We start from the raw sequence: 17,900 nt of genomic DNA, 5'->3' as shown, positions 1-17,900 counted from the left end.
AATGTTGCCATTTCCAACTACGTGGATGGAACTGGAACGTATTATGCTAAGTGAAATTAGTCAGAGAAAGACAAAAATCGTATGACTTCACTCATATGAGGACTTTAAGAGACAAAACAGATGAACCTAAGGGAAGGGAAACAAAAATAATATAAAAACAGGGAGGGGGACAAAACAGAAGAGACTCATAAATATGGAGAATAAACTGAGGGTTACTGGAGGGGCTGTGGGAAGGGGGATTGACTAAGTGGGTAAGGGGCCCTAAGGCATCTACTCCTGAAATCATTGTTGCACTATATGCTAATTAATTTGGATGTAAATATAAAAAAATAAAACACGTTAAAAAAATAAATATAAAAATATAACCGCCATATGATCCAGCTTTCCTACTTTCAGGTATATATCCAAAGGAAGTGAAATTGATGTCTCAAAGAGATATCTGAACCCCGACTTCACTGAGCAGTTTTCATAGTAGAGTGGCCAAGAGATGGAAACAACCTAAGTGTCTGTCAGTGGATGAAAAGGTAAAGAAAATGTGAGAAAAAAACCCATATATCTTAAGAAAGAAGGAACTCTTGCCATGGGGTACAACATGAATGAACCTGAAAGGCATTTTGCTAAGTAAAATAATCTGGATAAAAACAAACATGGCATGGTATCTTAAATGAAACAAACAAACAAACAACAACCAAAGTAAGTTCATTACAAACAAATAGAATGATGTTTGTCAAGGGTTATGGTGTGGGGGGAAAACTTGAGAGACAGACTTTTATACGATGAATAAATTCTTAGGGTCTAATGTATAGCACGGTGACTGTAGTTAATAAAACTGTATTGTATACTTGGAGTTTTTAAGAGATTGAATCTTGACCATTCTCACCACAAAAATAAAAAATAAAGTAATTGTGAGGTTATGGATGTGTTAACTTGATTGTGGGAGCCCTTTTGCAGTGTATAGCAAGTCATCTCATGGTACACCCGTCACATGTACCATTTTATTTGTCAGTTACACCTCCATCATGTTGGGGGGAAGACAAAAATAGTGTATCTATCCTTTAAAAAATCTCAAAAGGGGAAAAAGAGCCAGTTGGTGTCAAATAGATAAGAGATTGAGCTAGCCATGGAGAACTTGGGTGGTAGGCATAGAAGTGTTAAAAAAGAAAGAGCAGCCCAAGCTATAGCAGGAAATATAAGGAGGAAGTGCTATTGTAGAAGCCACAGGAATGAAACATCTCCAGAATAACAGCCGGTTTAGCAGTGTCAAACCCTACAAGAGGTCAAGAAAGAGGAGAATTTTAAAGAGGTCTTTGGACTGGCAAGAAAGAAGCCATCAGTGTATTCTGCATGCTTAGAATCTGTCAGAAACAGGGTTGGAAACGCTAAACAGTGGAGAGTTGCCGCTGTCTGAGAACAAAGAGGCTTTTTGTTTTTTGTTTTTGTTTTTTGGCAAGACCTCTCAGTATAGAATTGGGAGGGGGCAGTGAAAAAGAGGATGGAAATTATCTTGTAAAATGATTCCTAGTGTCTACGAAATGGAGAAAGGTATAACAAAATATCATTCAACACTTCCTTGTAAGAATTTTCTAGTGTTTCTGTAAATTGTATATGGCTTATTTTCTTTTACCAACATGACAATCTTTTTGATGAGCATTTGGGGTGAGAAAACAGGCTCAGTTCATCATCATTTTGTTAGTGAGAGAGGCAGAGCTCAGGCTAGATATTGGGACTTGAGACTTCGGTCCTGTTTTTATTAGGTGTTATTTTCCCCGGCCAACTTCCCAGAAAGTTAACAGGAGAAGCCGATGTACTGCTTTCTCAGCAGCATGTACAGAAGGTTAGAATGTTAGAAAGATGATACTGTTGACTTACTGTGAGAAGAAGAAAATAAAAACAAAAAGTGTTATTATCTGTAAGAAGGCTGTGTGTTTTTTTCCAGTGTGGGAAGAAAAGGATGAGTGTGCACATTCTCTCTTTTTAAATCTCTGGTTACTGCTCTCACCTGCTTTTCTGCCTCCCTCCCCTGCTCCTACTATAGACATGTTTCATCCATAATATAAGATTTTTCAATTTATAAGTCAGGGAACTAAAAACATGGTATAGTAAAAATAAGCTGATGTAGAAGAAGCAAAAAGAAAAGAATGCAAATTATTTCTTTAGGTTTCCAAATCAGACAAGGTGTTGACAAACTGGAGATGATGAGAAAAGTGTCCATCAAATGCTAACAATCACTTGAATGATCTAAAACTTCCATTATCAAAAGATAGTCTTGTTATATCCCAGTAATGAAATGTAGCTCTTAACAAAACTAATCATATAAACAGGTTACAAAAAAAAAATCCTGAAGAACATTTAGATGTTTGACATTTGAAAGGGATCAATTATAAGATATTTTAAGAAATCTATGGGTTTTGAATACTGTTTCACCAAATAGTTTGGCCCACATTATTATTTTTTTCTTACAAGTAGACAATGATGAAGACGCTTTGCAGTGTCATATTTTGTTTGCCTGGTTGGCTCAGCTTCTGTTTGATAGGCTTGTCAATGATGTGGTCAAATGTGTGCTTTAGCAAAATTATAAATTACTGTAGCTCGTGAGTCTTAGAGGACAGTTGCAAGTAATTGAACCTCACAATGTAAAATCCAGGAAAGCTGAATATCTGGTCTAACACATCTGGCTCGTTATTTAAGGGAAGCAAAACTAATATAAAAACAGGGAGGGGGACAAAACACAAGAGACTCTTAAATATGGAGAATAAACAGAGCGTTACTGGAGGGGTTGTGGGAGGGGGGATGGGCTAAATGGGTAAGGGGCATTAAGGAATCTACCCCTGAAATGATTGTTGCACTATATGCTAACTAACTTGAATGTAAGTTTAAAAATATTAAATGAAATTTAAAAAAACAAAATTAAATTACTAGGTTTGTGAGTGAATTTCATAACATTTATAACATTTTTCCCCTACTGAACTTTAAAAAAAATGTAGATACTGGGACGTGAGTGTGTTGATTCATCATACCTTTGTAGTCACACTGTGCTCTGGAACAATAATGCTATAGTTGTTACACATTTTTCACAAAGAACTGGGTAAAGCAATTGTGGTGCCTGGCTAAGTAAGGATGGAATCCACAGGGCCGGCAGGCAGAAAGGGAACATGCCAACCAAGCAGACTAAACCCCCCTTAGCATGAGCTGCAGCTTGGAGCCTCTTTGATTTCCAAGGTCCTGACCGAGTGTGTATGAATTACAACTTGAACGATTGGTTTTCCAATCTTTTTTTTTCTTATTTATAGGTTTTGTTACATTTCCCTAAATAAATTCTGAGTGAGTCTTACTGTAATTCATAGGGTTTAAAATATGGTGCTGGCATATTATGGCTACTTTGGAAGGGCAGCAAATAAACTCGTGAAATGAGACATTTGGCATAAAGAAAATGTATGCTAGCTCCCAGAAGAATGGGACTCTGTGCATCTACTATAATTGGCTGTTACTGTTGCCCTGTAAGCTGATACTGGATGGTCCCAAAGAAAGATGCCTTGAGTCTTTGAGAAAGTGAAAGCTGCAGTAGGGAACACCAGAGGGGTGGGCAAATTTATACTGACAGCAGGCAAGTTCTGATCTGGCCACTAACGTGAAGTGGGGGAAGCAGTTCAGCTTTTCTGTTTCCTTGGTTGTTTCTTTTCCCTAGACGAAGCCTGTTGGTTCTGAAATGATACAGTCTGGCTTAAAATAATTAGAATGCTTTCAAGACTCTGAAATATTAAAAATGATACTTAAAATTAGAAAAGCAGAGGTTGTGTTTTCAAAGAAAAAAAAAAAAGACCTGTTTTGAGGTTGAAAGGAAAGTCCTGTCTAAATGCTTTAACTTCCCATCAGCTTAAAGAGATATACATTTTTATTTCATTTATTAGAAATTAGAAAAGGTGATAAAAATAGTTCAAGGGGGAGATCCCAGGACAGTATCAGATGTGAATAGTCAAAAAGCATTTTGGCCAGAATATTAGAAGTTTAATGAAGAGAGAGCACACAGTTTTGTAGCCTAGTTAAATTTTTAGAGGATATGTTTCATACGAGTATTTCTGCTTTGAAGCTAAGAAATATTTTGGAATTAATATTTTAAACCCACATTAAGAAATATATATATATTAAGGACAGTATTTTAATATTTTATATACCATATTAAGATCAAAGAGAAATCTAGATGGATGTCTGCATAGGCGGATTACTCAGGTGTCATGTCAGGTAAGATCTAAAAGACAATTCATGAGGTTCATTCAGATGCAAAGTGATAACTAATTTACTAATACAAATGATTCACAGGCTATTTAAAATCCTACTGCTTAGAGTTTCAGTAAAGCAGTAAGATTAGTTTTAATTCTTTTTTAAAAGAAAAAAATTTGTGTTTATTTTTATTTTTGAGAGAGCAAGCGAGCGAGCATGAGTAGGGGAGGGGCTGAGAGAAAGAGAGAGATAGAGAGAGAGGCACAGAATCTGAAGCAGTTTCCTCTGAGCTGTCAGTACAGAGCCCGACACTCATGAGCCATGAGATCATGACCTGAGCTGAGGTTGGACACTCAACTGACTGAGCCACCCAGGTGCCCTTGGTTTTATATATTCTCGAATGAGATGGCCTGAAAATTATTTGAAAAAAAAAATACTGTGTTTTTCTTTTATATTTATGTGCTTCATATAGGAGACTGATTACATATGTCATTTGCCACCTAAAGCAGGAGAATGGTTGCAAAATGGCTGAGATGTTATGTTTACAAAGAAAGAAAGCATCCATACATACGTTAAAGGAGCTTTGAAAATTCCCTGTGCAAATGAAATTAAATTTGATAAACTTTGTTGCACGCCTATAATGTGCCAGGCAGCATGCTAAGCTCTGGAAATACAAGATGACTACCATTCAGACATCTTTAAAGAGTTCTCTGTTAAATGAGGGAGATAGACATGAAACCAAACAAATGGCAAGGTAGTGTGGTAAATCCTCTAACAAAGAGCTTCCTTCACAAGGTAGAGCATTCAAAGGAGTAAACTGACATGGAGGAAAGAGGATTTGAAGAGTGAGGCAGGTTCATTACAGAAACCACTGTCAGTCCTCCCAGCATTACTTCCTGATCACTGACGACACGCATGCCTGCTGGCAGGAAAAATTACCAATGATTTTTCTTGAATTGCAGTGTGGTTAACAGATGTGACCTTGTTTTCCTTAATAGAAGAAAAACGTACATTTTATCCATGAGCCACATGCACCTTGAAGTGAAAGTTACGATTCACTTTGTCTTCCATGTTGCGTAAATCTGCATCTACTTAGTGACTGCATCCACTGTTAAATGGTGAGTTTTTACATGCAACAGATCTCTTATTATTGTCTCAGCTAAGCACCGAAATAATGCTTATTATGATAACCAGGAATAATATCCATAATGCAACAAATAACATTTATCATGTACTTATTTTGTTTGGAGCTCTTAGAAAATCTCTTTATATGTGTTACCTTATTTCATTCCTATAAGAATTCTATGAAGTAGATAAAAATATTATCCTCCTTTGCCAGGTGAGGAAACAGAAGTAGAATGGTTATTTAATCTACTCAGAGTCTCACACTTAAGAAGTGATGATATTGGGACGGAAATTCAGGTTTGCCTGATAACAGAGCCTGTGTCCTTAGCCACTTTACTAGATTTAATATAAATGAACTCCAAAGCAGAAGGCAAAGCATGAACTAAAATCAAAGCTGAATATAAAATCCCTGGTTAGGCAAATCATGGAATAAAAATTTAAAAAGCCAAATAGCTTAAATTTCTAAAGAACACTCAAAAAATTATTTTGTATTTATAATGTATTTTTTCTTTTTTTTTTTTTATAGAACTTTATATAATTACCATAGATTTTCCTGTTGTCTGAGTGTCATATGAGAACACAGGGAATACTTTCCAAGTTTTCCAAAGAGTTGGAGAGAAAACCAAGACCAAGGCCTAATATTCTTGGCTTTGGCCCATATATATTCCATTATTCTATTTTAATTTAAATTAAAATTAAACTAAATGTAATTTTTTAAAGTTTATTTATTTTGAGAGAGGTAAAGACAGCGTGAGTGGGGGAGGGGCAGAGAGAGAGGGAGAGAGAGAATCCCAAGTAGGCTTCGTTCGGTCAGCACAGAGCCGGATGCAGGGCTCAGTCTCACAAACCATGAGATCATGACGTGAGCTGAAATCAAGAGTTGGACGCTTAACCAACTGAGCCATCCAGGTGCCCTTCCATTATTCTATTTTTAGAAAAAGTTTTTAAACAATATATGCCCTCTAACCAATTGTGATGACTCATTGGTTTGTAGAAAAATAGTCTTTATGCTGAAACATTACAGTCAGAATGATACAGTGACTATTTCTCTATAATAGTTTTAATATTTATATGGAATTTCATCTCATTTCATCAAAGTTTTCATTGAAGTATATATTTTACACCCTTAGCTTTTATATTGCATTTTGTATCCCTTTCCTTTGCTCACATTAAAAATGCTCAAAACTCTTGTGGTTTATTCTTCTACATTCAAGCAATTAGATGGTGTTTCTGTTTTGCCGGTAAGACCACCGAGGCCTTGGTGGTTGTGAAATTTTGCCGAGTTCATACAACTTGTAAGTGGTACCAAGGGGATTTTACATCAATCTGAATTTCCCAAATTTCTAGAGAGTTACTTCCTCATGGAGGATGACTTTAGAATGTAGAAACCACTCTGGCGCTATGTAGTATGATTTTTACAAAGAAAACACACATTTTTTTCCCTAAAACCATATGGAGAAATTGTTCTATAACAATCAGTTTTAACTAGCACTAAATTTGAAAATAATTGTTAGCTTCACTTCTAGGTGAAATATCACACTGAGTTCTGTAGAACCTGGCATTTAGCACAGCTCACATGCAATTATATGACACATTATTTCAGGCATCTCAACCTTCGCTGGCCATAATGCGGGTTTCTTTTCCTGTGGGATCTGGCAAGGTCAGATTCTGTCTGTTGGGTTTGTTTCTTCTAGTCATGATACACGACACTGCTGCTGTATAAATTGTTTAATATAGTCCTCTGAGTTGACGATAAAAGTAATTACATACTCGCAATCAAATATGATTTTTGAAAACAAATACAAAGTGGGCCCTAGGGGATAAAACGCGAAGTGGTGTATACCTAGGACGCTTTGAATGATGGCGATGAGGGGATGTAGTGGACATCTGTTGTTTTTGCCTGATTAGTATCCACTTTTCACTCTTCTCAAAACAACTGTTCTCTATTTTAAATTCAGTTTTGCCTCCAATCCGAGCCAGACCTTTTAAACCTTTCTAAAGTGTATTATCCCTGGGGATTTTTTGGAAACCGCTGAAAAGTGAAAGTGCTCATTCTGCTGGGGTAGCTGATCTAGAGGGAAGAAAGCTTGGCCGTCATTCTGCCACATGGAGAGACCATTCCTGAGAAAGCAGCCAACACAGAGGCAAGCTAAACAAAAAGTCAGTTTTCTGACATCACTTGAGTACATTAGTGTGTCCAAGCCTGAAGTCGGTTTATGTCTCGGATAATAAATTTCCTTGTGCCTAAACCTGTTTAGGTTGGGTTTCTCTACTTGTTTATGACAAAATTCTGGCCCTTTCATGTACTATTTCAGGGGATGAGTATAGTGATGCCTAGAAAACTCAGTGATTTAGAGCGGGTAGCGCTGGGTTCCCGGTAACGATGTAAACTTCGAGATTCATCAGCTTAACACTGAAAAACATCCTGCCTTGCCAACTGTGGAGGTTTTTTTTTTTTAAATATTTATGTATTTTTCGGAGGGAGAGAAAGAGAGTGAGCGAGTGAGCATGAGCAGGGGAGGGGCAGAGAGAGAGGGAGATACAGAATTCCAAGTAGGCTCCAGGTCCACAGCTGCCAGCAGAACCTGATGTGGGGCTTGAACTCACCAATCACGAAATCATGACCTGAGCTGAAGTCCGATGCTTAACCAACTGAGCCACCCAGGTGCCACTTAAAAAAAAATGTTTTTTTTTTTTTAACGTGTATTTATTTTTGAGAGAGACAGAGTGCAAGCGTGAAAGGAGCAGAAAGCCAACTGTGAAGTTCTTTAAACTGGAGTTGGCTTAGAGACAATGTCAGACATCCAGATGTAGAAGGCAGCTGCCAATTTCTGTGACAAGGGGAAAGGCTCTCTGAGCCCCCAAACTACCCCATCTGTTAGTCTTTGACACTTCAGAAACGTGTGGACATTAATAATTGGAGAAAATATTGAATGTGCGGGGATAGTAAACTAAGTTAAATCTGTACTGGTGTATACATAGCTAATGCAATGTTGTACTACTTTACTATTTGTAATACTTCATTATATATATTACCTGTACAAATCCTCATAATAACCTAGTCTTTTTTATGTTTATTTATTTCAAGAGAGAGAGAGATGTGCACATGCAAGTGGGGGAGGACCAGAGAGAGGGAGGGAGGGAGAGAGAGAATCCCAAGCAAGTTCTGCATTGTCAGAGCAGAGCCTGATAGGTGGCTCAAAGTCATGAAGTGTGAGATCCTGACCTGAGCTGAAATCAAGAGTGGGGCACTTAACTGACTAAGCTACCCAGGTGCCCTAACCAGGTGAATAAGCCTTAACTGTGTTTCATAGGTTAAGAATCTAAGGGGCAAAGTAACTTCTTTAAGGTTACGTGGAAACTTTGTTTTTTTGACTATCTGTTAAGAGTTGTTCCTGGGGTGCCTGTGTGGCTCAGTTGGTTAAGTGACTGACTTCGGCTCGGGTCATGATCTCGCAGTTCATGGGTTCAAGCCTGTGAGTTCAAGCCCCACTTCAGGCTCTGTGATGACAGCTTGGAGCCTGGAGGCTGCTTCGGAGTCTGTCTCCCTCTCTTTCTGCCCCTCCCCCATTCACGCTCTGTCTCTTTCGAAAGTAAACGTTTAAAAAATTAAAAAAAAAAAAAAAAGAAAATTGTTCTCTCTTCTTCCACAATTCTAAGAAACCTTACACAGGGACACCTGGGTGGCTCAGTTGTTTAAGCGTCTGACTTTGGCTCAGGTCGTGATCTCGCAGTTCATGGGTTCAAGCCCTGCAACGGGCTATTTGTTGACAGCTCAGAGCCTGGAGCCTGCTTCGGATTAAGTCTCCCTCTCTCTCTGCCCCTCCCCCACTCAGGCTCTGTCTCTCTCTCTCTGTCTCTCTCTCTCAAAAATAAACAAATATTAAAAAAAAAAAAAGAAAGAAAGAAAACCTACACAGGCATCGCTGCTGGTATTGGAAGAGAGAAGTTTTGGGCAGTGAATTCTTGGTTACACAGGAAATTGGTGCCTTGAAATGAGGAAAACTCTTAGAAAGCAGAGCTGAATATTGCAAATAGAACATTATCTATTTCCTAAACAATTTCCTAAACTCAGCCATGACCTGAATGGATTTCTGAGGGTGAGGGTTTAGACTATATGGAGTTAGAATTTATGTGCCCATATAAATTCCCTTTTAGATATATATCAAGCCATCCTTCAGCTTTGAAGATAAATACTTCTTATGGGCATGTGAAATTTTCTGTTTACATTTCTAGACTCTAGAATTGAAAAAATCTGTCCTTTAAAATGCCTTATACTCTCTGTAGAAATAGGAAAAATCAAATCACTTTTGTTTGTTGAAGTTTTATGAGCTTTCCTGAGACAATTTCTGTTGTATACTCAGTTCTAAAATCAGGATCTCCCTGTGACAGGGAGGGAACATAATGGCAGCAAAGTCATGCCTTTTATGTAGGATGATTATAATAATTAGTGCCTGTCAACAAGGATAGCTCTCCTGGGGAAGAAGCTTCTGGAGATTGTGTTGCCTGAAAATTTGGACTAACAAATTTAGGTCTATGTGAAACGAAAAATACCTTTGTTAGGTATATGCGGATATTTTCACATTGATTATAGTACGGTAACTACTGTTGATTCATCTACAACATGTGTCCTTTATGGTTTTCCTTAATTAGTCAAGTTGGAACACAAGGGGAGAGACCTTAGTGAATGAAAATGCATCTTCCAGGTCCCGTCTCATGTAGCATTTAAGTATTTTGCAATGTTACTTTGATCATTGGGCATAGTATAACTTCTGGAAGACTTGAAAATGATCTACTTATGGCTCATAAATTTGGATAACATTTTAGTGTCCTTTATTTTTCCTAATAGAATGAAGTTACAAAATATACAAAATATACATGAAAATGTGAAGGTAGTTTGAAAAAGTAGGAAACAAGCTTTCTGTTTACACATCAAGAAATTAATGATGAGGCTGGGAATTTGGATTGGGGCAGTGAGAAGAGTGTGGTACCATTTTGTATCTATCTCATCTGATATAAATCTCTATTCTAGATCTTTGTTGTAGATGGCTCCTTGGTCTGCAGTGGGTTTTAGTGAGAGCTATATATTTTTTTAAGATAAGGCAAAAAGACCTAAAATAAGATTAGAAGATTAGAGGAAGCACACCAGGATTTGAGACCCATTTATGTCAATTATTAGCTGGATAAACTAGACCAAGATAGTTTATTCTTTGAGGATTAATCTTCTCATCTGCAAACTTCGAGGGTACAAATAGATGATCTTTAGAATTTCTTCTGAGTATCTACATTTCTGTGAGTAAAAGAAGGAAAAGTGTTGTAAATAACAGTTTGTAAAATGCCTGTAGGAATAAAGTGCAAGACCAGAGGAATGAGTGATATTTTTGCTTTTATTGTTACTGAGGAAGTGTTTGGGAGATTTTTAACTCTCAAATTGTGTTTTTATTAGATGAGTGGAATATATGTTATCTATTTTTTTTAACGTTTATTTATTTTTGAGACAGAGGCAGAGCATGAACAGGGGAGGGGCAGAGAGAGAGCGAGACACAGAATCTGAAACAGGCTCCAGGCTCCAAGCTGTCAGCACAGAGCCTGATGCGGGGCTTGAACTCACGGACCGTGAGATCATGACCTGAGCCGAAGTCGGATGCTTGACCGACCGAGCCACCCAGGCGCCCCATATGTTATCTATTTGTAAAAAGAAGTCATGATGTTTTGGACCACTAGGAGGAAAACCAGGTTTAAAGATTAGTATTAATGACCTAACTTTATTGAGTGTTTAATATGTACCAGACCTATGCTAGACACTTTGCTGCATTATCACAGTTACTCTCACAACAAATCTATGAAGTATAATGCCTATTAATAGCCTCATGTGTTTGGACAAAATATTAAAGGGAAAGTATTCATGGCTCTCTCCTTCCCTTTGCTTTATAAGAGCATATCTTCTGGACAATATGGCTTAGTTAGTGTATACTCAGATTTATCTCTCCCTACTACAAGCACATGGAAATGATAGGTAAATTTAAAAATAAAAAGAATGTAACTAACAAATCAAGATAAGCATTTCCATGCACTAGAAACAAAACAGAATCACAAAGAATTGAGTAGGCAGAAGCCACAGGCTTGCTGGTATCTGAGTTCAGAAGAAGACAGGTGAGAAAGAAGCTCTTTAGGAGAAAAGAACATTGGAACAAGATATTTGTAAGACTCTAGACCATGGCCACTTTCACTGATGCAAGTCAGGAGTTGGGTGAAAACGTGTGGAAATAATGACTCAAAAATGTGTTGACTTGTTGGCTAGGGCTATGGCTTTATAGGCAGCAGAGGACCCACCTATATCCTTGCATCCAGGTACCAGTTGCAAGGAGTGCTTCTTCCTTCACTCCCAGCATCTGGATCTGGGACAAACAAAAATAAAGGATGTGATAGTTTTAGGATTATAAAGACGAAGTTTTAATATCACAGGTCAAAAAACAATTGTTATAGGATGACATAAATCCTTAATTATTTAAAACATTTTTTTTAATGTTTATTTAGTTTTGAGACAGATGGAGACAGAGCATGAGCAGGGGAGGGGCAGAGAGAGAGGGAGACACAGAATCTGAAGCAGGCTGTAGGCTCTGAGCTGTCAGCACATGCGGGGCTCGAACTCATGGACTGTCAGATCATGACCTGAGCCGAAGTTGGACACTTAACCGGCTGAGCATTCAGAGGCTCCAAATCCTTCATTATTTTTATTAAAATTTAAAAGGTCAAAGTCTGAGATTTTAATAAACTAAACACTATATTGTGGTAATGAAAATTTTAAATGTAGACAGAAAATACTACCCTTTTTTAAAAATTATAGTTGACACACAATGTTACATTGGATTCAGGTATACAACATAGTGATTCAATGTCTCTGCATTATGCCATGCTCCCACACCTGTGGGGACCATCTTTCACCACACAACACTATGACAATACCATTATATATATATATTATACTGGAATATATTATATTCCTTATGTTGTAGCTTTCATTCCTGTGGCTTATTCAATTTATAACTGGAAGCCTGTAATTCCCACTCCTCTTCACCCATTTTTGCCTATGCCCCACTCTCCTCCCTTCTGGCAACCACCAGCTTGTCCTCTGTATTTATGGGTCTGTTTCTTTTTTTTGTTTGTTCTGTTTTTTAGATTCCACATATAAGTGAAATTGTATGGGATTTGGCTTTCTCTGATTTATTTAATTTATCATAATATCTTCTAGTGTATCTATGTTGTTACAAATAGCAAGATCTCATTCTTTTTTATGGCTGAGTAGTAGTCCATTGTGTGTGTGTGTGTGTGTGTGTGTGTGTGTGTGTGTGTGTTTGTATATATATGCATCTTAATCCATTTTTTGATTTAGTTGTATTAGTTCTTTACATATTTTGGTTATTAACCCCTTATCCAGTATATCATTTGTGAATATCTTCTCTCACTCAGTAGGTTGCCTTTACATTTTGTTGATTGGGTTTCCTTCACTGTTCAAAAGCTTTTTATTTTGGTGTAGTACCAATTATTTATTTTTTCTTTCATTTCCCTTTCTTGAGGAGACATACCTAGAAAAAGGATGTTAAGGCTAATGTCAAAGAGATTAATGCCTGTGTTTTCTTCTAGGCATTTTGTAGTTTCAGGACTCATAATTAGGTCCTTAGTGCATTTTGAATGTATTTTTTGCATATGGTGTAAGAAAATGGTCCAGTTTCATTCTTTTTAATGTAGCTGTCCAGTTTTCCCAGTACCATTTGTCGAAGAGGCTGAAGAGATTTGTTTTCTCACCCTTGTATAGTCTTTCTTCCTTTGTTGTAGATTAATTGACCTTATAAGCATGGGCTTATTTCTGGGTTCTCTATTCTGTTCCATTGACCTATGTGTCTATTTTGGTATCAGTACATACTGTTTTGATTATTATAGCTCTGTAGTATATCTTAAAATCTGGGATTGTGATACCCCCAGCTTTGTTCTGCTGTCTCAAGATTGCTTTGGTTACTTGGGATCTTGTGTAATTTCATACAAATTTTAGTCTTATTTGTTCTAGTTCTGTGAGAAATGCTATTGGTATTTTGATAGGGATTGCATTGATTCTATAGAATGGTTTGGGTAGTACAGGATTTTTAACAATATTAATTCTTCTAATCCATGAGCAGCACAGAGCCCAATGCAGGGCTTGAACTCACAAACCATGAGATCATGACCTAAGCCAAAGTTGGACACTCAACCAACTGAACCACCCAGGATCACCTTTAAAAATAACAATATCTTGGGCTGCCTGGGTGGCTCAGTCAGCTGAGCATCTGACTCTTGATTTCAGCTCAGGTAGTGATCCCAGGGTCATGGGATCGAACCCTGTGTTGGGCTCCATGCTGAGTGTGGGGCCTGCTTGAGATTCTCCCTCTCTCAGTCTCTCTCTCTCTCTCCCCCTCTGTTTGACCCTCTCCCCCACTTGAGCTTGCTGTCCCCCAAAAAAGATTAAATAAATAAAAATAGCAAATATCTCAATATATAAGGGAAATGATAATAAATTTGGCTTTGTTAAATTTTTCTAAATGGAGAAATAAATGCTATAAGCAAATTAAAGAAAAGCAAGAACAACAACAACAACAGAAAAAACACGGGAGAAGATATTTATAGTACTTTGAAAGAAAGCACAGTATTCCCAGTACATAAACAACTTCTAAAAAAATGGCAACACCTCAACAGAAAATGGACATACAGAAACAGACCTTCACAAAAAGGGAAAGCGAATGACCAGTAAGCATTACCAGTGTTCAACTTTAAGGGGATCAGGGGAATCTGAAGTAAAACAGTCAAGTATCTCAATTAAATTCTGTCAGAAAATTGAAAGCATGGCAGTATGAATTGTTGCTGAGGATGCAGAGGACTGACAACTCCTGTAGGTGGCTATTTTCTGTGAAAATAGGTGTATTTCCTTTGTAGAACAGCATTAAGGAGTGTTAGAAATCTGTATAAAATCCCAAATCCCCACACCTTTGCCTTAGAGAGAAATTCTTGCCCTTTTGCAAGGATACATAACAACTGTGGCAGCTGTAACAGCAGAAGTAATAGTAGAACCTGTAGTTAAGAGTGGGATAGATCAGTGCAGTTGAAAATTTAATTTACATATAAACCATGGTGTCCCTTGTTAGACTGCATATTCTGATACAGTAGGTCTCGGGCCTTGAGAGTGTACCACTCCTCACAAGCTCCTAGTTTATGCCAGTGCCACTTGGCACTGTTCCTGCACCAGACTGTTCGGATAGGTCACATTTGAAGGCCTAACTGTGTGAGGCACTATTCTAAAACTCTCTACGTCAGTGAGAAATGCTCATTGCAGCAAGTTGTATAATAGAGAAAAGGAGGAAGTAAGTTATGTGTTAATGAGGAATGGGAATAATTTGGGGCATATGAATATAGTGGAACGTGGTCCAGTGCGGAAGATGAATAAATTGTGAGGGAGAGGAGCAAGTAGAATGGAATGAACGTCATACCATTTATGATTGGAAAGTACGCAACACAATTCCATATCTTATTTATTAATATACACATAGTGATAGCTTCCAAATTTCAGAGAGATGGTTATCTCCATTGTAGATAGTGGTTACTACTGTGGAAGATGGGAGGTTGTAAGGAGAGACCATGGGAACAGTCAGAGTTAGGGGGCTTTCACAGTACCTGCAATGCCTTAGTTTTTTAAAATACGAAAATGTAAACATAGTAAATTATTAAGTGGTTTTGTGGCCATTCATTAATCTTTGAACTTTTCTGCATGTGCACTTTTTTTTTTCTTTAACATTTATTTATTTTTGAGAGAGCACGAGCGGGGGAGGGGCAGACTGTGGGGACAGAGGATCCGAAGCAGGCTCGGTACCGATAGCACAGAGCCTGATGTGGGGCTCGAAACCACTAACTGTAACGTCATGACCTGAGCTCAAGTCAGATGCTCAACTGACTGAGCCACCCAGGCACTTAAGTCTCAGTCTGCCTGTTTATTTCTAAGGAAGGTGGGAAGCGAGGGATAGTTTTTCTTTCTTTTAAGAGACAGAGAAAGAGAGAGAGAGAGAGCATGGCACAAGTGGGAGAGAGGGGCAGTGAGAGAGAGAGAATCCCAAGCAGGTGCCACACTTAGCATGGAGCCTGACAGAGGGCTCAATTCCATGACCCTGGGACCATGATCTGAGCCAAAATCATTAGTTAGATGTTCAACTGACTGAGCCACCGAGGCACTCCAGGGAGGGATTTCTTAGGAAGGATGGCTATTCAGGGCTGGAGATTTCCAACATAGAAAGGGAAAGTTTTATGGAAGCAGTTTCTGGGATGAGCAGGAATTTGAAGAAAAATATGAAGGAAAATAATTCTTTAAAGGTTTTCCTTCTGTATTAAAAAATGCCACAGCTTAATTCAATAAATTTTTAGAACTGAGATATCCACAGATGGGTAATGTGATGAAATTTATGTCTATCAAATGTTTATTGGACCTAAAATACCTCAAGAATCACTATAAAATCATTTTCTATAGAATGAGCAAAGAAATTTCTATGATGTGACCAAAAACCTTTCACAATTTTCAAGTATAGTAGTTCTAGTAAATTTAGGCCAAAACTTTTTGAGTGCTACTTTACATATTTAATGGAGGAGTTGAGAATAATTAAAAAAAATTTTAATGTTTATTTATTTTTGAGAGAGACAGTGTGAGTGGGGGCAGGGGCAGAGAGAGGGAGACACAGAATCTGAAACAGGCTCCAGGCTCTGATCTGTCAGCACAGAGCCCAACATGGGGCTCAAGCCCATGAACTGTGAGATCATGACCTGAGCCGAAGTTGGACACTCAACTGACTGAGCCACCCAGGTGCCCTGAAAAGAATAATTATCTCCAGAGGTTAGCTAAGCTAGTATCTAAAAAGATTATTTAAATATGTTACATTTAATATATTCATATTTAAGTTGACATAAAAAAAATAAGCATGGTTTCTCACAACCTTCTCTTAGCACTGCAATCAAAGATTAGAGCCAATTTGGCAATTTTTACTGTCTATAGGTGTTCAGGGAATTCTAGGCAACCCATTTAGTATTAATGGGTATAATTTATAAATACATCTGAAAAGGTTTTTTTTTTTTATATTGCCCTTGCCATGTTGATCTCAGCTCCTTTAAACTCTAATTTTTTTGCCTAGAACAGATATATGTGTGTGTGTGCTTTATGTTTTACAAGGCCTTTATTTGTGTCTTTCTCTCAGTTGATCCCTATAAACTATGATGCTCAGTGGTTGCTCCAGAATTTCGGTGAGACCAAGTGTCACTTGATACTGGGCATAGAATGATCAGTGAGTATAGTTGGAGAGCTAGAGCAGATCTGAATGTGAACATATGTGAAGTGTGAGTGAATTAGTCAGGATTCTCCGGAGAAACAGAACAGATTGTGTGTGTGTGTGTGTGTGTGTGTGTGTGTGTGTGTATGGAGGTTAATATGAAGAATTGGCTCACATGATTATGGAGGATGAAAAGCCCCACCAAGAAAGCAAGTAGTATAATTCAGTTCAATCTGAGTTCAAGCGCAGGAGAAAATGAGATGTCCCAGTTCAAGCAATGAGACAGAAAAAAAGGGGCAAATTCCTTCTTTCTCTGCTGCAAGATGCCCACTTACATTGGGGAGGGCAGTTTACTGAGGGTACAAGTTCACATGCTACTCTTCTCCATAAACACCCTCACAGACACCCAGAAATAATGTTTACTCTGGACATCCTGTGGCCAGTCAAGTTGACACATAAGATTCACCACCACAGTGAGTAATCCCGATCCTACCACATCACCCTGTGGTAGCCAGAGAGTTAGGGTTGAGAAGTAAGGAATATAAATAGGAAATCAATGAAAAGTAATGCACTTGGAAAAGAGGCCACAGATAAGAATGTTATACTGCTAATTAAAAAAATATATCAAATGGGATTAGCCTAGGTAAAATTTTGGAGAGTGCAAAGATTGTCTTCAATATCCTTACAATTTATGTAACTGTTTTTTAAAAATTCTTTCCAACGCCTATTCTAGACAACCAAAGCTTTCAAAACATTTCTGGCAAACTAGTAACTCCCTCCTATTCCACATACCACCCAGGGGATATCCCAAGCAGGTTTACCCTCTTAATGTATGAACTATATTGTTGAATTTTGCCAGGCCCCATAAGCAAGAAGATGTGTCTTTTTTTCCTCTTCGTTTTTCCTGTTCCTATTTTCCCTCCTACATTATTGACTAATAATTCTGACACCCGAATTCAGGGGGTAGTGAGAGGTTCCCCACACTGCCAAGAAATGCTCTGGCACCGGGTGTGTGTCCTACAGTTCAGCTGAATTCTGGCACTGTGCACCCAGAGACAACATCAGATTCCACATATTAAGAGCTCCTCCCATGAGACTGTCCCCACGTGAGATGCCAATCACTAATCCAGGTTGTCGCCTGTGCTTCTGACCAAATGGCTATACATCAGAGGTTCCTATGACCCCCTTCTTGGGTTTGGAGGGGCTCACAGGACTCGGGAAACT

The sequence above is a fragment of the Acinonyx jubatus genome, chromosome C2 (assembly GCF_027475565.1).
Source record: "Acinonyx jubatus isolate Ajub_Pintada_27869175 chromosome C2, VMU_Ajub_asm_v1.0, whole genome shotgun sequence".
Classification (NCBI taxonomy): domain Eukaryota; kingdom Metazoa; phylum Chordata; class Mammalia; order Carnivora; family Felidae; genus Acinonyx; species Acinonyx jubatus.
This window is presented reverse-complemented; position numbering follows the sequence as displayed.